This window comes from Rattus norvegicus, chromosome 1 (genome assembly GCF_036323735.1).
Source record: "Rattus norvegicus strain BN/NHsdMcwi chromosome 1, GRCr8, whole genome shotgun sequence".
Taxonomy (NCBI): Eukaryota; Metazoa; Chordata; class Mammalia; order Rodentia; family Muridae; genus Rattus; species Rattus norvegicus.
Window position 1 is genome coordinate 259,508,267 of NC_086019.1, and position 25,846 is coordinate 259,534,112.

At 40.4% G+C, this 25,846-nt stretch overlaps 1 protein-coding gene and 1 long non-coding RNA gene across 10 annotated transcripts in view; one reads left to right on the forward strand and one right to left on the reverse strand.

Moving 5' to 3' along the window:
• Sorcs1 (sortilin-related VPS10 domain containing receptor 1) overlaps positions 1 to 25,846 on the reverse strand; it is a 513,725-nt gene that overhangs the window by 486,260 nt on the left and 1,619 nt on the right. The window lies entirely within an intron of this gene.
• On the forward strand, positions 3,445 to 13,721 carry LOC120097667 (uncharacterized). The gene is made up of 3 exons (XR_005495219.2): positions 3,445 to 4,832; positions 5,423 to 5,530; positions 13,634 to 13,721. It is a non-coding gene; the product is annotated as an uncharacterized LOC120097667 (long non-coding RNA).

The window sequence follows — 25,846 nt, forward strand, 5'->3', positions numbered from 1 at the left end:
AAACCCTCGCATGTGTAAAACAAATTTTCATGCAGCTCACCTAGGAGGACTCAATGGCTCCAGCTCCCCGCAAGTCACCATTTTGCACAGTGTTATCCAGGGAACAATTGTGGGCTGGAAATATTTGCAACACAAGAAAGACAAAATAAGAGAAAATGACATATATCAAACAGCCCCTGAGAGCTGCAGTGCTCGTCAGGTAGGAGGCCCAGCTCCTGCTGCATTCATGTCTTCCTTTCAAGCACTGTTAAAACTACATGGCCTTTCACAGATGATCCCAGGTGATTCTTAGAATCAGACGGCAGAAGATAGATTAGGGAAGCTACTAAAAGCAAAGTGGAAAGAGAATACAGACATTATGTATGGTTGTTATAGCAACCAAATGCATGTCCAGATCTCTGTCTCATTCTTTCCCGACTCTCCCTCTAATCCTGTTTTTAAATTAATAACCTCTGGTAATCCTTTTAAGTTATTCATCAAGATGAAAGGAAATGGTGGGTCTTCCTTATTAGTGAAAACTATAGTCACAAGGGAAGTATATTTTCTAAATGGGCAGAAAATAAAAAGAGGGCTGGAAATCAAAAGGACACCAATCATGTATGCAAAAGTAATGGGAGTATTTTCATGGAGGATTCTTCAAAGTAGTGACTTCCAAATGCAGGCCACAGTAACAGAGAGTGAGACAGACGGACACAGATGGACAGATAGCCAGACACATGCATACACAGAGAGACTTGGGGAGAGAGGATAGATAAGTTCATAGCCCCTTTTACACACATGTTCTGTCAAGATCTTCAAAACTCCAGTGTGAACGACAGAATGGTAGAAAAACAGTAAATCCTGATTTTCCTAGGGCAGCTGGGGTTCTATACAGCCTATGACTGAAGCATCGCATTCACACAGCATAGCATCTAAGTGTGTAAGCAGTTCACTTTGCTAGACAAACGTGGGGTACTAGTTTCTGGCATTGGTTCATGCAAAATGCACTGCTCAGGGGACAGGAGAGCAGGGCAAAGGACAGAGTACAGCGAAGGAGAACTATGACTAAAGAAAACGCTGCAGGAAGAGCTTCTTAAACATGTTGATATATGTCTTTGTTAGGTTTTCTATTGCTACGAGATTCCTTGACCAAAAGCAACTTGGGAAGGAAAGGATAACTTGGCTTATGTTTCCAAATGTTAATCATTAAAGGAAGTCAGGACAGGAACTCAAACAGGGCAGAAACCCGGAGGCAGGAGCTGATGCAGAGGCTATGGAGAGGTGCTGACTAGCAGCTGGCTCTTCATGGCTTGCTCAGCCTGCTCTCTCATAAAACCCAGAACGACCACTGTAGAAGCGGCACCATCAGCGATGGACTGTTCCTTCCCATCAACCACTGATGAAGAAAACGCTCTACAGGCTCGTCCACAGCCAGATTATATGGATGTTCTTACTCAGCTGAGGCCCTCTCTTCTGTGATGACTATTGCTTGGGTCAGGTTCACAGAAAACTAGCCCATGCAGTCCACATACACAAAAGCAGTTTAAATGAAGTTACCATGTAACAGAATGGCAGTGACCCAGGAGCCATAGGTTGCCAGATCAAAATCCCATAACTAGAGATGGGCTACTTAATTTTTAACCATTGGTCATTGAATTTCCAGAGATCCTTTTACATTACAGACTAATGTCATTGCTTTTGGTTACCCTTACAAACTTGATGGTCAAACCTTATTGCCAAGGCCACCATCTATTTGAGCCATAGACCATGGGATAATAAAGCTGTACTGAACTAGAAGCTCCATGCCTGTTAGCTAAATTGTACAGTTCTGTGATGTGCCATTTATGTCACCAGTAAGAAAAGTAATTAGCAATATGACCCGGATCTGAACCATGTAAGCTACAATAACATCTGGCATAACTGATATAATAGTGAACATTATGGGTATAACTTCCTGTTCAAACTTAAAGGCCACTCCATATAATAAAAATTATGCCTGGTAACATTAAGTAGGGTAAACCCTCAGGGCTGGCTAGGTCATAGACCCTAGAGGTGATATTAGCATTCTGCTAAATGGAGATGATAGCAAGCTGCCCCTTCAGCTCTTGTGCTTATACACACACAGGTTAGTGTGTCTCACGGCTCCTAGGGGAAGCTTCTCTTGCAATAGATAGCAATTAACACAGAGTTCCACAACTGTCAGAGTTCAGCGAATAAGGAACTCTGGGGTTTTGAGCTGTTAACCACCCTCCTGCAAAAGGCTCAATTGTTGCCACAGAGGAAGAGATGGAAAGATGGCTAGGACCAGAGAGAACCAATGTCTACGGGGAAACAGTAATGCCAGTCATTGCTGACCGTGGCACAGACATTAAACGCAGGCACTCTCAGCAGCTTAACTTCATAGATAAGACCTGCGCAAGGTAAAGCCACACAAACCCCCAGTATGATTAGGGAGGGGCATGAGTTCCACCCCTAGCTGAGGAACAACTGGCGACTGATGGCTGCTAGGAAGAGAGAGTCATTTTTCTTCAGGGGATACAGAACCCAGGAGGCTGCACATGCACCATGCACACCGTGCATTCATAGGTGGCCTTAACTGGAGCACAGAAATAAAACAAAAGCAAAAAGGGAGAAAAAGAGCACATGATGTTTAGAGAAAAACATGAGGTGTTGGGGGATGATTTGAAAGGTATGGAATGGGAGTGGATTTGATCAGAGTTGCACTATATAAGTATATAAATTGTCAAAAAATAAATATAATTTTTAAAAATACAACTTTAAATGTATGACTATCTTTTAAAAAGTATTTTTCTGTCAGATTGCTTTTTTACTTTTGCTTTTGACAATCATAAGTCACACAGATGGAGCATTATAGGAACTTGAATGAGGAAGAAATGGAGATTCTGACTTTCTGGGGAAGTGACGTGTCCAAAGTAACAGCTGGCATTACAGTGTAAAATTAATAATAATATCCAACGTTTGCAAGATGCTTAAATATGGCAGATGTTCCAAATGCCTCATATTTGGTTAATAGTCACGACCACTTGATTATTACATCACGGTTAAATAAATATCAGGAAACAGAGAGTTGAGGGAGAGAAATACCATTCCCATGATTCCACAGCCACTGAGCAAATGTGTGAGGTTTCAGAAAGAGTCCACCCGATTTCTGGAGTCCTATTGTCAGCTCACCAGTACATTAAAATAGCCATTGTATACTTCATTTGATTACCCGTTCCCTCCCTTCATCCACTTACAAAATCATTTGGGAGGAATAAACTCCAACTATCATTTTTGCAGAACAAATTCCCTTCCTCATTCTACACGTTAATCTGCCAACACCATGGGCATGCTCTCCTGCAATAAAGATCACTGTTGTGTTTGGAAAGAGAAGTGCTTTGACAACACTTCCTGTTGATGGATTCTGAGAACCTCCTCATCTTATTTCTATATCATATCTTTCAGCATGGAGACTGGCCATCATTCCTCCAACCCAGGACAGGCACGGGAGAAGTATGGGCACCAAGAATGGAGGGAAGTATGTTGTAGATGCTAGATACTATGTCAGCAGAAACACCATACAGGTTCTGTACTTATACAGAGACCCTGTCCCTTAGTTTGAGCTATTCTTGCTCTAAAGCAGTGGTTCTCAAACTTCCTTTCATACAGTTCTTCATGTTCCGATAATTCTCAACCATAAAATTATTTGTGTTACTACTTTACAACTTTAATTTTGCTACTCTTATGAATTGTAATATAAATACCTATATTTTCTCATGGTCGTAACTAACCCGTGTGAAAGCATCACTTGACCCCAAAGGTGTCACAACCCACAATTTTTGAGAACCACTGCTCTAAAGGAAGAATGTAACACAAAGCTTCCATCCCTGGATTTCAGTACATACCGTTCCCTCTGGCTCGATTATATTAACTCACTTATATTGTAAGGCTGGAAGATGATTCAATCAGCAAATCACCTGTTGCACAGGAATGAGGACCCGAGTTCAGATCCAAGCACCCATGAACAAAACCTAGGCACAGTATCAGCTATCTGCAACCCCAGGGCTGCAGAGACTGAGGAAAGAAATATTTAAGGTTTGTAGTCCAGTTATTTATACTGTCCCTTGCAGCCTTTCTATGAATATAAATTATTTGATACTAAAGTTCTTATTTGATGTTATTGCTAAGTCTACTCTTCTGGCATGTTGCTTTGCCCATAGTAGATACTCAAATAAGTGTTTTAAAATAAAAGCATTTATTTTAAGTGTTCCTTCATCCACCAAATCCTTTCCAATCTATAAGTGTGAACATTCCCTGTGAGTATATGATTTTCCTTGGATCATTCCTAAAATATAGACTTACTAATTCTTTGGTATCAGCCCATAAGAAACCTATAAGAGCTCTAAGATGAAGACTTTCTTATGTGCATGCTTGCTTGACTCTGTCCATGTATTTTCTCACTATGCTCTTTCTGTATGTTGCTGGCATGCCTATTCTCCTGTCAGTCCCAATGCCCATGTACCCTCACTTATTGTAAGCCTCTCCAACTGCTGAAGGTCTGCAGCAGTCATCAGTGTTTACCAGTCCTACTTTCAAGACGGAGACATCAGTTCACATTTGCATTGTACCTTTCTTGTGATTCTGAGGTCATCCTATCATCTCTAAACTTGGACATTTCTTTCTCGGGCAATTTTCCTGTCTTTTCAAGGGTATGTGTGCTCGCATAAGCACACATATCTTAAAGTTTCAGATTCTCCACTGAAGTCATAGAAACCTGAGGAAGAAACACATCCCAGGCTCCTCAGAAGGGAGATCCTTAATGTCCTGGTCAGTTAATCGCAAGGACAGCAGAGGTATGTTATTCTTCAATGTCCTATGACCGAATGTCTTAGTGAGCTGCACATGTCTGTTGTCCTTGAGTGTAGTATACCCATAAGCAAGCTAGACATGAGGGTCGTTTATTGAGAGACTTAGACACAGGAACAAAGAATCTCCTTTCCTAGACAGACACACACGATGGAAGCCTGGGCATGAGAGAAATTCCTATGCTGCCAAACACAGGAGAGTAAATAAATCCATCTCACCTAGAAAAGATTCACCAATCTAATTTGTGCAATTACTTATCTCCCTAGCGATGATCTTGTTTACAGATTACAGCTCTGTGTCTAAGCACAGGAATAAGATTAAATCTGATGAATTACAATCCTATTTGCTGAAATCATCTTCATGCTGGCCTTTTCTTTGTAATACAATTTCAGATGGAAATAGGATATTTTAACTGCCTGGTCTTAGAGACATAATCACAAAGTTTAAAATCACCAGTTGAGGAAGAGGCTAAGGTATGCCCTTGGTCTTAGCTTTGTTCATTATAGATCATTCTATTTGAGAAATATGAGGAAAAGAAATAAGGGTTAAATAAAATGCAATTTTCATTATTGTTCAGATCTGGTCTGAAATCGACTGGTGAGTTAGCCTCGAATTCCTGGCAAGGAGATGCCAAAGACATTTTTCAAGATAGAGAAGGAGGAAAAACATGGTAATGGGCAAAATGGTGAGTGGATTCTTCAAGATTCCTATGGTATAGCTTCTCTCCCTCTCTCTCTCTCTCTCTCTCTCTCTCTCTCTCTCTCTCTCTCTCTCTCTGTGTGTGTGTGTGTGTCTGTCTCTCTTCTCTCTGTATCTCTCTGTCTCTGTCTCTCTGTATCTCTCTGTCTCTCTCTGTCTCTCTCTGTCTCTCTCTCTCTTACCCCCACACACACACACACAGACACACACACCAAACATACAGTTGAATAAAGAGCTAATTTATTTAAGATAATTTTTAAGATACGTCCATCTTGTAGCCTCTGAGTGACACATAGCAGCATGTAGCCCAAAACAGCTATAAATGCTGACCGATACAAAATTGTAAAGAACTTTACACATTATGAAGCCTTAACACTTAATGAAGTATTTTTGATAGCTTGACTGTGTATCAAACAAATGACAATAAAAGGATGCAGTATCAAAGGTTGGCCATGCCTGGCCATGGCCCTCCACATGAGCAACAGGAGGCATCAGTATTGTCAAGGGGAGTCATTAAACATTCTCAGCCAGGAAAGGTAGTCTATGCCTGTAATTGCTATACTAAAGAGACTGAAGCAGGAAGATAGTCAAGATAGGCCTACCCAAACTATGTAACGATTTCCATAGCATCCAGTATTTTATGGAGAGGCAATATCAAAAAAGAAAGAAGAGAAAAAAGAAAAAGAAACAAATTGGCTCATAGTTTTTTACCTATCATTTAAGAAGAAAGTGTATATACTACTCTGTAACTGAACACGTAATAAATATTTCAAGACAACTGAATTGTCTTTACATTCTCTGCAACAATTTCCATCAACATCTTATTTCCTGAAATAATGATTCTGGCAATTCTTTGCTTCAAAGTGGGTTGGTAAAACTGAGACTTTAATGTCACGGCAGACAGGGCTCCACTGTTGCAGCACTGCCACACTGTCATGTGTGTACTTGATTCTTCACTGACTTACAACGGTTGAGTTTTGCAAACATCCTTTTACATTGAATCATGTTGTCACAGGCTGCACTAAGTCTCAGAATGTTTTCAGTAAGTTTCTATAATGTTTCTCAAGTGAAAGGTATTCTTCAATCTGCATCTGGTAGAAAATTCCTGTGTTACAAAAGCCAACTATTTTGCCAACATCTGTGGTAAAGAAGATATACACAGATGATATCGGGGGGCTGGGGAGATGAGTCAATCAGTAAAGTACCTGGTACACAAGCATGAGGACCTTAGTTCACATCCAAGTACGCACAAATAAAACACAGGCACAATACCAGGCACACATAGTTCTGGGCTACAGGGACGGAGGAAATAAAATATTTAAAGTTCATAGTCCAGTCACCCATATTTTCCCTCTCAGGCCTTTCTATGAATATGAATTATTTGAGACAAAAATTCTTATTTGATGTTACTGCTAAGTCTACCCTTTTGGCATGTTGATTTACCCATAGTAGATACATATATAACATACATACATACAAACATAAATTATAGATAGATTCTATAGATATATCTAGATGGTCTATAGGTAGATTATAGATGAGATAGAGAAGATAGATAAATGGATAGATTATAGATAGACAGACAGAAAGATATAGTCATATATAGATTATAGGTAAATAATATAGACAGAGGTGATATAGATGATAGAGAGAAAATAGAGGATAGATAGATAGATAGATAGATAGATAGATAGATAGATACATACATACATACATACATACATTCATTCATTCTAGATTGATGATATAAACATATAGATGATATATAGGTAGATATGTAGATGGCATAGAGAAAATAAATAGATAATAGACAGACAGACAGATCCATAGTAGTTAACTTGGGTTGGGCACTGGGTAAAATGCTTCACACTCAAGTCCCTTGTCATACTCAAGTTAACTGTACTAGACAGATACAGTACTGTTTTTCATTTCCCGCAGTAAGAATTCATGTTGCAGAAATATGAGACCTCTCTCATAGTTCCCAGCTAAGAACTCAGTCTTTAACTATTATATGACAACACCAGGGGTTTAAGCCTTTTGTGAAAAGCCAGGGTACCTGCTCTGTAAGCCCTTCACTTCTATCTCTGGAGTACTTGGTTTTCTCATCTTTAAAATGAGAGCGCTGAAGGGGATGACCTCAGAGATCTCCCTGCTTCATAAGAGACACAGTAGTCAACTATGTGCAATGTTCAAAAGCCGAGAGCTAAAAGTGCTAAGGACTCTGGCAAAATCCCATGTTCACTCAAATTGTGTTCCTAAGAATTTGCACTGAGACGCCCTAGAAGCTGAAATCTGGTCACTTTTTCAGAGATAAAAAGTGTGAAATTGTACAATAGGGATATACTGTTTAACACTGGAATATTAGAATATATGACTCTCTCCTTCAGCTTAACATATATGTGGGCATTTTCTTCCAGACTCAGCTGTTAAAACTGAATCCTCTCCAGCTTGAAAGGGTGAGGTGTGACCAGATGTGACCAGCAGAGATTAGAGGACTATTTCCAAAGGGGGGATGGGAGTTATACAACACAGAGTTGCTGGGGAGGTGCTCAGCACGGTGATTAAAAATCACTCCGACTCTTTATGCTATAATGCAAAGAAGTTATTATCATTGTTGCTTGGCTGCGCACATTCGAAGTCCTGGGTGGTGAGGGATAGTGACAGGCATGGGGAAGAGGAATCCCTTGGGTTCCTAGTTAAGGGATAATTGGATCTATTTTAAAGACTGCTTGTTGCAGGGAGAAGTTTTGCCTTTGATCATGGCTCCCCAGATGCTTGGCCTCATATTGAACATAGAGCCTCCCCAGCAGAGTCCCAGGGGTAGAGTCCTGCACTCACGGAATGGTGCTAAGGCAGCACTGCCCTTCTCTTTCCACAGCACCATCCCTCGCTTTTTCAACTTATTACATGGACGCTGCCACCTTTACCTTCTTAGAGAATAGCTCCAGTATTGCCCCCAAATTCAATACTATGTGAACTAGTCCTGAAATACGCAGAGGTCCGGAATGAGTGCAAGCATATAATGTGGAAGAAAAAGAAATGGAGCACCTTGTTTTATCCCCCCAGCCCCCTCCCCAGCAATCTAATCACTCCAATCTCCTATTGCTTTCCTATTCAATTCTAGGAAAATGGAACCTGGGTTAGTAGTCTCATTTACTCTCTCCCATGGGCCATTCTCCATTTTCTCGTGGCTTCCAAGTGAAGCCTTTGGCAGAGGCTTAGAGCAGGAAAGATATTAAAATGTGAACCCCTGAGATATGGATTCTAGCAGAGTTCCTACTGGTGATTGATTTTTATGAGTGTCACATTAGGGCAGGAGCTGAGGTTTTGTACAACAGAAACTTGGGCTGTAAAATGAAGCTAAAACCACAGGTTCTGTTCCTGCCCAAATGTGAAAATGTTTAAAAGATATTTAAATCTCTCTCATTAACTGACATCTCTCAGTCATCAGTGTGAGAAGGGTACTTCGTTAGGCATGGTTGCTGCAAGGAAACAGATGTTACCTACTCCTCACAGCTCCTTAAAGTCAGGTCAAGTATTTAGTAGGTACCATAGGTATACTCAACCGAATTCTCACATTCCTTATTTAGATATATAACTTTTGTACCCTGGTCTATATTAAATATTTTAAGATTATCTGTATTATCTATCCATAAAAATGATTCTTGGTTGTTTGTAGTTTAGTCCAATGTCCAATTTCTCCTGAGATTTGTCTCCCAGGTCCTCTTAAATGTCATTTTGTATTTTTCTCATCACGAGATAATATACAGGATCACTCTTACAGAATTTGAGAAAGGGACACATCTTTTAGCTGTAGTCAAGGATAGCATTTTCATTTCGAAATGAAGACACTCAATCCAAAACAAATGAAACTACTACAGAAGAAAGTCACCTAGGAAATGGGGTTAAAACCACAAATGCTCTGACCTCTGGCTAGCTTCAGGACATGTGGGGGTCTTAAGACACTCCTGAAAGGAGAGACAATTAGGTGAACACAGCAAAGCTATTAGAACTGAATGCAAAGATTTTGTGTCAAGCCACATGGGCCATGGCCTCTCTGGGATCATCCTGAAAGAGCTTGTGTGGGAATCAAAAGGCAGGTGCACATCCAAGCTTTGACATTCAGAGGATCGCTCACATAGGCCTTGCAAATGGGTTCAATGAATGGATGGACTTCACACATAGCTTCCTAACCTTTCACTAACAATCCCATCACTACCTAGTTCACTGTAGTCATGCTGATCGGGTCGGTCTCTACACCTCCATAATGAAGTCAAAACTCTTCAGTCTGAACCTCAAGGCCCTTTATGATAGAAGCCCATATTTCCCCCTACTCATGTCCACTCTAATACACTCTTCCTTTTATGACCTGCCATGCCTGCTACGCTCCAGTCTCTCACGTCTGACATTCCTTCCACTTCAACTCTTCATCTGATAAACTCCTGCAGTGAGGGATTTATCAGGAACTTCGCGCGCGACTTCTCCTCATCTGTAAGCATGCGTGTACTGCACTTGGGAAGCTAATGTCATCAATTTGCTGCCCACTTTCATCTGTGAGCAAGTTGAGAAGAGAGATATTTCTGCACCCTCCCCCAGTCCTAACAAAAATTAAGAGCATGATGACAGTACTATTACTAGCAAGAAGTAGAGAGTTAGGAAACAACCCTTAAAATCACATTATGGCTTTCCTGCATTGAAAGGGGTAGGAATGTAAACATCCCATCTCCGGACACACAGGCATGTTCAAGAGAAGACTACCTGGTGGAGAACCAGAATATCACCTCACACCTAATGGCCTCACAAACATGAATAGTCCTCAGCCTTGTCTAAGCCGGTACTCTACAGAGAGGCTGAGCCCCAGTCGGACAGCCGGGTTCAGCACTGTCTAACAGAACAGCTCCACCTGGTGAATTGCTTGACATCGCTCTACTAGATTTTTTTTTCTTTTTGTTCTTTTTTTCCCCCCTCTACAGGAGCAGTTACAATCATTTAGAAACAACAGGATGACCTGTCGGGACAGAGAAGCCTTTCTCGTTCAGTCACCTAACTTTCGTTCAGGGCTACAAAAATACGCAGGTGACAAATTGCACTCCATCGCCATCTTTTCAGAAAGGAAGAGAGAAGAATAGCCATGCCAGTGTGCCAAGGATTTCTGCAGTGCTTGCTTTAGAGAATTAAGTCATCAGGATGTCCGGTGCTGTTTAATCTGTCTCCATCTTTAGCAAAGTTTCAATCATGTCTATCGTTCCCAGGCCTGAGCAGGGAGGTGTGAAAGCACTTGGGTTTCTCTGCGTATATCTACCAGTGTGCTGCACACACAATGTAAGTGGCAGGTCCGATGATGTAATAAGAGTAGGACAAAATGTGTGCTAATCAAGTCTCCATAGACATATTGGACATTTGGCGTTACTGGTTAGGTGAACTGCCGGGAATTCTGGGAAAAGTAACTGACGTGGAATGGATCATCTAAAGAAGAAAATGAGGCACGGGGAGAAGGGTCAGAGTCCAGAAACTTCTGGGAAGGAACTGCTTCACATCATCCCAGAATGGCAGACCACAGAAATAGTCTTGTCTAGAAGATACAAAAGTCATTTTTTAAAAACAGTTTTTATGCTTTGATATTGAGCCAACTATTGTATTTTAAGAAACCACATCCTACACTAAATCGCTGTGTGGAAAAAAAATTTACCTGCAGGCACAGAGTATTTTAATGAAGAAAAAGAATGGGTCTTAATTATATGCCCATGATTTTTCAAATGATCTACCATAAATACATTTTAAGGAGACCTAAAAATACAGAAAAAAAATCCCATTAAAAATACAAACAAATTGGCTACAGGGCAGTTTAAATAATAAATCAAGGTCAAGCTTTTCAAGTTTATTCTGATTAAATAAGGCAGCTTAGCTCTAAGAGTGAAATATAGCAGATTACGCACGCATGCAGTCTAAGCTAAATAGTGTCTAGTTTGAGGAACAGAAAACCAACTGTCCTTAGACATCGCTGTGTTCCAAGGGAAAGGTGAAGGTGTTGAAGAACAGAGGACCCTGCTTTTTCTCCAGATAATTAAAAGGTTGCTTTCTACTTTTAATTTGGTGCTTATACTATTGCTGGCTATTGAATAATTTTATCATTTTCTCATGAACATGTAAAATATCTGCTTAGTTATTCAGTGGGCAAGCATCCTCATTTTCATATGAAAGTAGATATTCCCTAAGACAAAATACAAAATAGAGCACTAAATCAACTCTCCAAATACAGCTATGTGTATAGCTAATGATACCATCATGCATACCACAAAGCAGACCCACAGACACTCTCTCTCTCTCTCTCTCTCTCTCTCTCTCTCTCTCTCTCTCTCTCTCTCTCTCTCCATATATCTGCACAACCATAAATACTAATTCACTAATCTCTGTTATAAACAGATACCAAAGCATTTGTTTCTTTAAATGTAGTTTCCTATGAACACATAAAACTACATTTACCATGATACCTGGCCGTGCAGGTGCTGCCTTAAAATGTTCATCATACTGTAAAAAAAAAAAAAAAAAAAAAAAGTCTTCCCTAAAGCTTTCCATTGTCTCCTAAAGAACAAAAGTCTTTTGATTTATGCTGTCTTACATCCCAAAAGGAGATTTACACCACAACCTTTCAAATACCACAGATAGTCAGTAGAAGGGCCACAGTGCTCAAGCTGCAGAAAGAGTCAGGGATGTAAGTTATTATTAACTTTGATCATTAATAAACTGATCCTAAACAAATTCTCAGTTCCTGACTATGCCTGGTATATTTTAAGCAATCAATGAATAATTGTGAAACGAAGAAAAACCTTGAGGCTATTTGAAGATAATGCCACAACATTAAAACATAGTAGAGTGATTTAAAAATAAGCTTCTACACTCCTTTCTGCTGTTTTAGATCCCAGCTTCTCAACTCTAAATTCTAACACCTGCCATCCATGTGTCCTTGCTTGAGCTACCTAACTTCTTACTGTAGGTCAAGCATGTATAGATTTTTATAGAGAATGATGACCATGACTACTCCCTATTGTCTAACAATAGTACAATTCACAGTAGCCATTTCTGTAGAACAGTGTTAGCTGGTTTCTGTTGTTGATGGTAAATCAATGGGAACAGCACCTTGGGCAGGTACTAAATAGCCAGTAAATATTTGTTGTCATATATAATTGCTGAGTTCTCAGAAAAGTAGTCTCTCCCCACCTTTTCCTGAAAGGCTATCTTGCCCAGAATCACTTGGAAAACTCACAGAAACTCTAGGGACATGTGCTGGGAAGAGAACACAGGCTTTACCCACCATTGTTTCCTTCTTATTGCCACGTTATCACAACACAATTGCCCTGATCACACGATGCAATATATCCTCACCATTTCTCAAATCTTATGTCCTGGTGGCGGCTTGGTAGCACAGGGGCTGGTTCTCAATTTAGCTCCTTGAGTGAGGGACATACAGTTATTTTCTCTCTTAGGCCTGAGGCAATGCTCGCCCCCACCAGTCATCAGCTTGTCTTGGCAGCTCCCTATTGTATCCTACCCACTTCTTGCTACAGGAACTATCTCTTCCGATGTAATTTGATTTGGCTCGAATCTTGGCTTCTCTCTCTCTCTCCCTTTCTTTCCCCTTTTCCTTATTCCTTTGTTTCATTTTGGGAACCTTTACCCCCATTTCAATGAGTGAAACACAGTGTCAAGGACATATTGAATTCACATTGAATCAAGACAATGAAAATACTCAAGTGGTCTGTATTTGTGGCATATCAATGCTGATGATTTGTGCTATTGATAAATGAATCAATTCTGTGCCATATTGAAATATCTACTTACTTGGAATCTTCTATATACTACATAAAGTATATTATAGTGAAGGAATTAGAACCTTGAACTCCAGAAGCTCCACAAACTAGAGCTGTGCCTTGCTTGAATGGAGTCCTAGAGTGACCCAGAACATAATATCAGCTCTTTAGTTTACAATAGTCATGGATTTTTCCTCTTTCTGGAGTAATGAAGGAATTGTTAGCAAGGAGATGATTTCCAAATGGAAAGCATTTAACACATAGGCAATGTTTCCGGACAGAGGGAAGACCTGAGCAGACACACTGAACAGAGAGTGAATGCTACACTTGTGAATGAGAATCTGCAGTGGACAGAAGCGCGCAAGCCTTTTCGGAAAGAAGAGAAAGATCAAAGGACCACTCTCAAAATGTGGCGTACAGGTGACCACAGGCTCTCAATTGCTCTTGACCATTTCTGCTCTCCCGAAGCCGCAAATGAAGAGTGAGCCAACTTTCCTCTGTAGCGGGTCAGAGAGTAAATATTTGGGATTGATGGATTTACAGTCACTTTCACAGCTACTCAGCTATGTGGTTGTGGCACAGCACTGTGCAGATGTCAGGTGACTGAATGGCCTACATTTCAATGGATCGAGTAACAGTCATGCCATAAAGCATTCTTCTTTTAATTTCTCCAGTTATTTAATGATTTGTAAGCTCTATAAGATCACATGATTGGACATAACATTTGTTCTACCATTCCTAAGCAACAGACAAATATTCTTGTACTGTCTGTGTTTGTATACTACCTCTCTGTGCGTATGTGTGTTTATATGTGTGTGTGTGTGTGTGCGCGCGTGTGTGAGAGAGAGAGAGAGAGAGAGAGAGAGAGAGAGAGAGAGAGAGAGAGAGACAGACAGACAGACAGACAGACAGACAGACAGATAGACAGACAGACAACTTGGGAGAGTTGGTTATCTCCTTTCAGCCTGTAGTCCTGGGAATCGAACTTAGTTTACAAAGCTTGGCAGCAAGACTCTGTACCCACTCAGCCATCTCATCTGCCTCCCCACATAATCTTCACTGAGCTGAACTAAGGTGAATAAGAAATAAGAAGGTGCTTGTAAGCCTAAAGAGTTTTCAAGTCAAATATAATTTTCTCTTTTTCTCTCGACTTTGATATTACCTACATATAAAAGCGGTCTCGTATATGAAATAAAGTCAATGCTTAAGTAAAATAGAGAATGGATTCCTAATTTAGTGTTTATTTGACATCACTCGGAGAACTTTCGCCCAAGCCCCTTCTACTTTAAAATGATGAAATCCCAGCATTCAATCTTGCAATATATTCATTCAATCAGCACAACATATATGAGTCAACATTTCCAAGCCATCCCAGGTCCAGATCTGGACTTTCCATCAGTCTCTCGAGGAGCACCTAGTCTGAGAGCTGTGTGCAAAGGCACTTGGCCATCACTTCTCACAGCCTGTGAACCCACACACACCCTGAAGGCATCCCCTTCTGCCAACAGCTAGCAGTTCCTCATCTGTTCTCTCCTGCTTGTACATTGTTTCCAGTTACATAGAAAGTAAACAAGAAGAAAAAAAATGCTAAGGTTGTTTCCTGTGACCTTTGTATGGATTTTAATTCGTAAATACTTTCTCTTATTTGTAAGAAGTAACCAATTAAGAATGGGTAACTTTGGTACAGAATTCCCTGGCGTCCTCTCACTGTCTTTAAAATCACACTGTACTTGTAAACATTGATGGTAAGAAAGTATGGGACCAGTAGCTTTAATGTAGCTCATCCTGATTGGGTAGGCATTGAAGATGGCACAAACCCTCTCCTTAGACTGTGTAAAACCAGAAACATAGAGGAACCACTGAGAGTGACCATCATTGTTCAAATAATTAAATTGTATTCTGAAGACTTTTGTGTGTGTCTGAAGGTGTGTCGTCATAAACAGGGCAGATTTTTATGAGTTTATTTCTTTTGGAAAATCAAATTCTTTGGTCTGGTTTGTGATCAATAGTCTAATAGAAGATTATAAGACAGAAAAACTAATCTGTTGTTTTTAAGTCCTATTGACCTTTGTACCAAGTACTTTGGAGAATAAATTAATAAAGAATAAAGAACTCAGTATCAAACCAATGGCAGCTTGTTGACTGCTAACGATCAAAGATGAAGCCCAGACTCAAGATACGAGGGGATTAAGAGTGAGCTCAAGCTTTCCCCCATTTCCAACCAAGCCATATTCTGTCTATAGTTTTACTAACTTTGACTAAAGTCCCAGATACATGTCACTTCCCTTTAAAACATAGCCTTTCACTCTCAAGCACGTTCACGGCAAGACCCCATTGTGTAAAACTCTAGTAAGCCATTATGCCCTTGCCACACTAAGTTCTAATTCATCTCTTTACACATCTATCTGCTTCTACCAGGATGTGAATCTTCCAGAAGAAAGACCAAGTATTTATATTTCTAGCACTCAGCATTGATGTAACAGCCACCCAGAAGGCTCTATAAGTTTTCAATATTATAAAATGCATATGGGTGTTAACCCTCCAAAGTAATAAAGTCTAATTACAGCAGAATAGGTTAAAATGTTGTCTCTACCTGAACCAATCAGGCTCATTTCTCCAAACTAATTGTTCTTTAAAGATTCTTAACAACACATAAATGCAAGCACACCACAGAGAGCTAAGTGCACAAGTTGCTCTCAAAGCCACAACACATGCAGGGTTACCAGCCCTGGATTAGCTACTTCACATGGCTGGATGTTAAATATTGTCAAGTAAGAGGGTAGAGAAGCTAGGCCACATGGTACTACTACAACTCAGCCCCTCAAAATGCCTTTCCTAATCAAAGGCCTTTCTGTGGCTTGCTCTCAAATTTTCTTTTTCCTTCTCTTTCCCAATTTGCCTGTTTTATCAGTCTATATCTGTCTCCTTTTTAATCTGTCCTTCCCTATCCCACTGTTGCCTATGACATTTTTATTTGTAACTAAAGTGTTTGTGTACCATGATGAATATTACGATTTTTGTCCATTTCTCAACAGACATCACTTGAGTTATGTTTAAGTTACTTGACAATGAAACGTAAAACAAAGGAACAAAGCTGTTACTGATCTCTCTATTTCTCTTCCTCTCTCTCTGTCTCGCTCTATTCAGGTGTGATTATATATACTTTCATTCTCCATAGTTCTGCTCTCCTTACTCCTTGCCTTTCTTTCTTTTTCCTCTCTCCTTTTTCTAGAAAACACCATATGAGTTCCAACCAACAGTCTGAACATCTGTTCTGTTGACATGCAAGTGTACCCACTTTACTTTTAGGAACAGTGGTGTTCACTTTAAGAACATGCTGCTATGAATCACATATGCATGGGCACATGCACACACACACACACACACACACACACACACACACACACACACACGCATGCTTGCACATCTTAATTATGAATGAGTTTATGTGACTATTTATGGTGTGAAGGTATAGACCAAAATCCAGATAGAAGCTGAGATATAGACTAAAATATGTGATACAGTCAAGAGACAAATCTACCTCTGGATTCTTTTTCCCCTGAATCAGAACAGTAATGACAGAAACGGGGCCCAGGAATATAGGCTGCGCTCCTGTCAGGAGAGAGACAGGAGTGATTTTGTTGAGAAAACTATGGCCACTGCTGTCTCCCAACAACAGTGATTAGAAAAAGAAGCCAGCAACATGCTGGGAGTGCTTTGTACAGCTCAGTGCCCAAAGTCAGTGCTAATGAGGCCGAGTTCACAAGCATGTTTGGCCCCTTATGTTTTATTTTTCTTTTTAAAGTAACTTTTTAAAAGAACTCAAGCAATTTATTGTTTGCTGAGAAACATCAAAAAGACAGACCAAAAAAAATCACACATAATCTCAGTGTTCATCATAACCACAAGCAAACATTCTGAGTCATAAATAGGTTTTGTAAATAAAAACATCATTATGCTGTTGTATAGAATAATTGAAAGATGTTCAAAACCTTACTACATCCAAGAGCATTTACAGAACTTGGAATATATATGAGAACAACATTGCCCCAAAATGTCCTTGACTTCCTGGGCCTTGCTTTGTACTATTCTATGATCCATCTCTTTTTCTTGTCTTTTGTGAGAGATTTTGCACTTCAAACTAGGTGCCTATGAAATCATCCTTTTTAGCAGCTTTAATCGTCTGGGGCATACACGTATATGGTCATAGGCTGTTTGTTCTAGATCTAGCAGTGGTTCTCAACTTTCTTAATGCTGAAACCCGTTAATCCAGGTCCTCATGTTGTGGTAATCCCAACCATTAACTTATTTCATTGCTACTTTATAACTGAAATGTTGCTACTGTTAGGAATTGTGAGCTGACATGCAGGGTATCTGCCACAGGGATGTCAACCTACGGGCTGAGAACTGCTGTTCTACAGACAGCTAGCAAATAACACAGAAACCATTTAAGATGACGCATTAGATGGGAAGAGATAAAAATTGAGAAGGATGCCTCCCCCTTCCCAAAACATAAATGGCACACGTCTCAGACCTCATTCCAGGAAAGGAACTGGAGCTAAACAAAACATGGGTCTGGCAAGTCCTCTCAGCTGGTAAAGATGGCTACTGCCAAGCCTGCCCACCTGACGTTCAATTCCCACGCCCAACGGTGGAAGGAGAAATCCGAGTCTTCTAAGTTGTCCTCTGGCCTGCACATACGTAAACACGTGTGCATACAAACGTAAATGCAACTTCATGATTAATGTGGGGAGGAAGGCAATACTACAAGAAACGAATTGTAAGCATCTTCTAGTAGTCTATACTTAGATATTATTATTATTAAAAGTAATGTTAACAAATCACCTACCTATATAGGAGGAACTAATGCAACTATATTAATCTCAAAATGCCAAAAACTGTAGGTTAAATTTTTTAAAAGAATTCAATATTATGCACATTTTAAAGGCAAACGGAGGCACAGAGCTACACTGCTAGCCAAATTAACTTATGTAGCAGATAATAAAGCAAGAAATTAAAGGAATTTCTAGCTGTTATACTACATTTTAAGTCACATATGCTTATGTGCAACATTTTACCACTTCCACTACATTATGTCCAGACAGGAAAATAATGTCCTAATAATCCTGGGGAGGCTGTGCTCTCCCAAGTGATCAGCAAGGCCTTGAGACAAGCACCAGGAGTTTCCATTAAGGAGAGTTCAAAAATCTACACGCTTCGCTTCTTCATGAGAAAACGTAGCATGTTAATAAAGATTACAATTGGATGGACAGAAAAGAGCTTTACGGGCCCTAAAATTCATGGGCTTCTAAAATGAACAATGTCCAGAGTGGACAAATTTCCAAGGAATTTGTCACAATGCAAAGACTCCAGCGTCTGCCTCTCACCTGGGAATTTGCACGTGAATCCCAGGAGGGCAGTCCTTTGGGACATGCTAGTCACTGAGTATGTGTCACCCAGCCTTAATCTCTCTATTATCTCAGCCAAATACAACTTAGAGCAAGCAGGAGCGATGCTTAAAATAACCCTTCAAAACCCTTTAAAAATGCTACTGGAGAGTTTGGGGTGGAATAGCTGAGAGAAGGCAGACTTCTCCAGTCTAACAATAACCCCTAAACACCTCCACCTCACTACCCACACACATATAGGCCCTGGAGCTGAGTACAGGATTCTGTGCCTTGATACCCCAGGCTACTCTATTAAGGGCTGCTGACTAGAGGCATCAGTCCATTTGCATGATCATCTGGTTGTCTGCTAATATGATTCTCATTAGCACTTCTTTTAAAAAAGATACAGTTGTCCACACTGTCACTCTAGGGTCATTAGTCAGCAGTCAGTAAGCAAAGAACACTCCTACACCTTCCCTCTCAGTAATATGATGAGGCATCGGTGAGACCAGGAGGGCAAACATGAGTTTTGGCAGAAGCTTAGGGCACTGATCAAGCTATATCCTGATTAAAAAAATAATAAACCTATATAAGGAGCAGCATGCAAGCAGTAAAATTTTAGAATCTAAAAACAGCAAAAGACAAATCTTGTCTTGGGTATTTCCGAGCTTGGCCACTTTGGGCAAGTTCTTTAGACTGAGACAGTCACAGATTCAGAGTGGAGACAGCACCAAGTAGTTTGTAATGGCATTGTGATGGCAGGCATAGCCCAGACATGGTCCACAACGTGTTCTCAATGAGCAGCCGCTCACTAACTTTAAGGCTCTTTATGTTATGAGGACAGGACTTGGAGGCTACCCATCAATATATCTTCACTAGATATAGACCATAATATTCACCAAACTCTCATCCAGTCTTCTCTCCTGGAAATTAGAAATAGAAGAAAGAAAGTAACAACCTGTGACTCAGTTTAATTTTTGAGTATGTTCTCTTGAATTAGCATGAGCTAATCACCATTAGCATCAAGTCTCACTTCTTCTGCTTCAAAATGTGACACCCTCTGTTCCCTTAACTGAGGCCACCTTTAGCATTATTTAAATTAGAACTCACTGCAGAAAACAGTTAAGGAAGGAAGTGGTGGGTGGAGGATTCTACTCCTTGCTCTTCCATTGTCAGCTACAGTTACCCTAGACCCATGTAATCTTGTCTCTGCAGTACATTAACAGTATAGTGCAGAATTCACTTAGGTTACTGTCAGGAAGCTTACTGGTGGGATCTCTCTCTCTCTCTCTCTTTCTCTCTCTCTCTCTCTCTCTCTCTCTCTCTCTCTCTCTCTCTCTCTCTCTCCAACCCCCCTCTATTTCTCTGAAAGCCACTAGTTCAAGGTTTAATGCACACAGGGAGCATCAGTGAGGACTCATACACCGAAGCCAGAAGCAAATAACCTGAACCGCCTAACTCAGCAGAAGTTGGAGAGTTTAGGCTTTTGGAGCTCCCTGGCCAACCGGCACAGTTCTTAACACAGATATATTTGTACAGACTGTGGCTACCCCTGAGGCTACAAAGTAACTATGTTCTAACGCCTACCTAGCACAGTCCTGGCAGGACTGGAGGACTATACCAAGAATCCAATGTGTTGCACAGTGTAGCCAAATGTTTCTGGCTTTCTGATCCTACAAAGTGAACCTGGCTTCCCTCTCTCAGAAATGTGGATGCAATTCATCTATCCCAACTTACAGGATTGTGCTGAGAGTGAAACTCAGGGAAGGGAAGTGATGCTCCAGTCTTTGGGAAGAGAAGCTCTTTGTAAAGAGGAAAAAAGAGCTGTAAGTGATCTCAAGTGTTAAGCCAACATTTATGAGTGCTACAGAAACAGATACAGTATCTTTAGACACATGTAAAATGGCCTGAAGAAATACTAGTTTTCCTGTTCTGTCTTTATCCCATACCTAAGTCTTAGAACTGGCTGCTTTCATACTGTCAGTGTTACACAATAGGATCCTCCATTTTGCCCTCAGTTATTTGACAAGGTCAACATTCCCATCTGAGCAGAGTTTCAGCTCCTCAAGAACAACCTGTAAGCTTGTGCCAGACCTCACCTCACCTCACTCTAGGCACATCTCTTCTCTGGCAATGACTTCAGACACAACAGAGACTGGACAGTCTTGCTAACAGAAGATCTATTATCCGCATTATCCATGCAGAACTACAGGGCAGAAATGGAGAGATACACGGGACAAATTTTTAACATACATTTAATGTGACTCACATAAACTGTCAGGGTGGTGGTGGGGACGAACTTATTCTCCAGGTAGAACAGCTAGGGATATATCTGACTAGAAACTAACCAGTGGCAAATCATTCTGGGGCAAAAAGGGGATGTATGTACAAAAATATGTCAGCATAAAAATGGTTGAGCCAAGATTTACTGTACAAGTATAGTCAGTTGTAGCTTTCAGTAACCATGGCATTTCTATTCAGGCACTAGCCACGGAAGACAACCAGACCCACTATAGGATTGATGCACAAGCTCTTTTCTTCCACAATACATTTAAGACTAATGTTAGAATTTAAGCTTTCAACAGAGGTTTTAATAAAGCTAGGTGGGTTTCCTAGAAATGAGTGGTAATGTCCATGCCCCTTCTACTTCCTTATTTACGAAATCTGTTCAGCTCAAAATGCCTTGTTATACTTTCTAACTATTTGAATTTTCCATGCATTTGAAAGTGACATTGGAGCATTCTCCCTGCAATAAAGCTTGGAGACTTTCCTTCCAGAAGATATTCAGTCCATCTCTACCATCCTGTCATGTGCTATTCTACTTCAAAGCACATGGATCCTCAGTGCTCTCTTGTAAGACTCTTTGGGTACAAGACTGAAAGCTCTCAGAGGGCAAGAACTTTTTCTTTCTTTCATTTTTTTGGGTTCCATGCCATACACATCCATCCCCATGCCAGTGAATGACAGATATTTGGAGTTCAGTGAGTATTTGAGAATTAAAAGTAAATAAAATTCATCTAAAGTTCTCATCATAATGTTGACACATGTCAATCTGTGGCAAGTAAGTAGTTATTCTTCTCATTACCAAAACCATTTATTCCACCTGCTTACATAACCTAAACAGTGGATGTCTAAGGAACTGCTTTAAAAGAATGTGATAAACTTCCTAGAGTTGATATAACCTAGACAATGCCCATCAAAAGGGGCCAATATCTAAGAGATTTTTGCTTGCCAAAATTTCCCACACTTCAATTAAAAAATAGCACATTTAATAAATCAAAGAAATGATAAAACAAATCCAGTAACAACAAATGTATAGGTACAGATTGAATCTCTGAGTCTCTGTAGGTCTCAAAGTCCAGGACACCTCACAAACAAATTTGAACACGGATACATGGATGGGTATAGGGAAAAGATCAATGGAAAGTAAAAGGTTTTTTTTTTTTTAATTTCACTGATGAGAGATATATGTCATTGTGTCTGGTCTAAATCCCAGTCTCTCCCACTATACTTTAGTTATATGTGGTGGATGTCAGCAGGATGTGACTGACTCACATACAACCAGATCTCTAATTTGTCATTTTTAATTACCGGACTTTGCTTTTCACCTAAAGAAGTATTACTTATTAAAGACTTCCCAAACACAAAGAACTGAATGTACATTGTTAAGGAAAAAAACACAGAAAGCAAACCTTCCTGAGTCTCAGAAAAGGAGCCTGAACCTTTTAAAGAACTCAAGTACTTTCCACGGCAATGTGTTGGGAAGCAGTAGACTTAGATGCGAACTCAGATCCATCTGTCCCTAATATTGCTACCTTCCAAGTACCTCCACATAACGCCATCAGTCATTAAAGTCATGGGGACCACCAGAGAAGTTACTATGTGGGCTAAGGGGAGGTAAAGATCTTTTTCTTCACTTTATTTAAAAATACAAATGAGTCAGGCCAGAAAAGAGAGAAGGGGGGCATTGTATCAAAACAGTTTGCCAAATTACTGAAACACAATTCTCTTTAATGTCTGATGTGTCATAGAAGAAGGAGGAGGAAGAGAAGGGAAAGAAGGAAGAAGAGGGAAAGGGGGAGGAGGAAGAGGAAGAAGAGGAAGGGGAGGAAGACAAAGAAGATGAATAGGGGGAGGAAAAGAATCTACTGGGAAAGATAATCAGAGAGCTAAATGATCTTAGATTACCCTCGTTGAATCACCAAGTGCAGATTGCACCTCTCACAAAAGATGTAGGGGTGGGTGGATGAGAACACAACCAGCTCCCCACTTAGGTGACAGGCATGATGACAGAGAAGAGGTACAGCACCTGCTTTCCCTCAGGGAGAGGAAGCCTTTAGCCCAGAATATGCCTTCTTATCACTGTCAGACATCAACTCAAAATAGGGTTATGAATTATACAGAGTCCAAAGGCCAGAGTATTCTGTCTGCCAAACGCTTGTAAGGCAAGCCATTCTGGGGGCTTTTCAGAGCAGGTGACTGTAGGTGCTCGATTCCTGCCCTGTGCACTCATGAATGCACAGAACTTTTACCCTTTTGTAGCCTTGGCTTCCTCATCTGTGTAAGGAGGTCTACTCAATGTGATTAAATAGAATAGTGAATGTCAGAGACCTGCCATGACCCAGTGGGCACTCAGTTTATTCAGTAAAGTTGGGTAGACATGGCACCTCTAGAAACCAATAAGAGCAAAGTGATAAGCAAAAGCTGACCAGGGCACCACACTCTCTGATGAGTACTAAGTATTCACGATGGAAAAATCTAAGTGAAAAGTTCTGTTAATCACTTCGCACTACTGCCAGAGAGATAGAGCCAAGCTGATGAACTGAAACATTCAAGTTAACTACAGCATAAAAATATGAAAGGGCGATATTAACACTTGTCACCTACTTACCACCTACAAGGGAGTTAATAGATTACTGAATGTAGCACTTTAAATTCCCTTGGGATAAAAGTATAAACACTGTACAGCACCAAGAACACATGTATAGTCAGATACATTTTGTAACACTCTAAGGATTACTATGTAAATTTAGATCAGGGCACAGCATGCCTGGAATGAGTAGGATAGGAACAATATGTTCTTGCTCATGACACCAAGCTCATGACAAATGATTCATACCAAGCACCTTTCGTGCCAGAATATCCCCCCTCAGGTGTTCCACCAACTCTAGCAACGGTTTCCATCAAGGGAGAAGACTGCAGTGTGGAGGACGCACATTACACCCACGGATGAGGCACAACAGTTGTGTGTCTACACAAGTGCACAAGTCCAACAGATGATAGGGCAGGAAAAAGAAGGGAATGAGATGAAAGACCAATCCAGAGTCCCTCACTGGTTTGTCGGGCAGCCAATCATCATACACTCGCACCTTGGAGGCAGGTGCTATTGTAATCAGAGACTCTTCTAAACCCAGGATTTTATCTAATGGGACACAGGCTTCTGGGTGTGTTACCTGCGTCTCTGAGAACTGAAAATGAGGTTTGTGAGGTTGTAAGATCTAAGTATAAAATGTGGGAATCTCCTAATCTTGTCCCCAGGTTTAAAGAAGTAGATTTCTCACTCTGGATTAATATAATAAAATTGAGAATAGTTACAAAATATTATTTTTGTCACAGGAAAATATTCCTAAGTAACTTAATATATGATTCTTGAATATTAATCTTGAAGCATCCCCAACTGTAGATGAATTCCTCACCCACAGCATGTTGCCCATGCTGTAGTAAAACACTAAGGAGTGAAACAGGATTCAGGTCTTTCTACGCTTCCATTGCACAAAGTTAGCCAAAGTGTCTTTCTGCATCGTTCCTCTTTACAAAATGCTTTAACGTTTTGCTCTCCCGGGTTCCTTAATGGAACTGGATAAACAATGTTTTCTCTTTCTTCATCATCTAGACAATACATAATAAGATAGATAAAGCAGTTACATGAGATGCTTAGAGCTGGACCTGGGAGGAGAGAGGACGGGAGGGAACTGTGAGGTATGAGCCCCCCTCATCACTGTGCTTAGCATAATTTGAGTGTTCAGCCTTTAACACTCAGCACCTTCATTATTTCCTACATTATCTTAGATTCATGTTCCTGCCCTAAGCCACAATTCTAGTAAGCCCCATTCAGCTCATGTGCATCAAAAAAAAAAAAAAATTAAAAGCTGGCAGTGCTTGGCGCCATTTCTAAATGGAGGTTAAAATTTGCCAAGGATGTACTCTCTTTCCAAGATCTTTTAAGAGATGAACTGAAGTAGAGGTTTAATGGGTGAGCGACATTTTACAACCTGAATTACGTTAAAAGCCAGAAATATTTTGGTCCAAAGTTTTATCTTTCTTTTTTTTTTCTTCTTCTTAATACAACAAGATCTAACACATTGGATACATTGAAAATCTCCTCCTAAAGCCAGAGCTCTGAGTTAATCACTTAATGGAGCTGGAGTTATTAGTCAGTATTGGAAGATCCACGTTAAAATGAAAGGATCAAGTTCAGCAACAATTAGACAAAAGATGTAGATCGCACAGTGCTCCAGGACAAGAGTGTCCAGAACTTGAGTAGGAATTGCTTCAACTTTAGATTTTGATTAAAACCGTTTCTGAGAACCTCCAGCAGCAGCCCCACATGAAGGCTGCAATAGACAGAAATCAGGGGCTGTCCTCAGTAGAGGGTAGGCTAGACCGCCTAATGCATGACACTGTATATTTCAAAACCTTCTCAACTCTCATTAAAAACCCAACAATGAACACAGCTCAGTGAAGTGGCACTTGTTGGCAAGCTTCCTGGAAACAGTTTCAAAGGTACCATGTTGTAGCCACCGTGCACATTACAGACACAACTCCATCAGGGGATGGAAGCTGCAGTTGAGATCCTCCCCCTACCCCCACCCCCACCTAACCCCCAATCCCCATTTTATAAACCTTTAACTTTTCTTCTCGCCTTCATGGTTCATGGCACGGCAGTCTAAAGAACTTTACGCGCTTTTAAATCTTCAGTTATTACCATCAAAGCTGCTTCGTTACTATTTCAGCGCATTGAAGTTTCTAGGTTTGGGCTAAACTGGGTAGCTTCCTCAGATTTCAAACATACAGGCTTCTCTGAAAATCGGAAGCTCCTGATAGAAA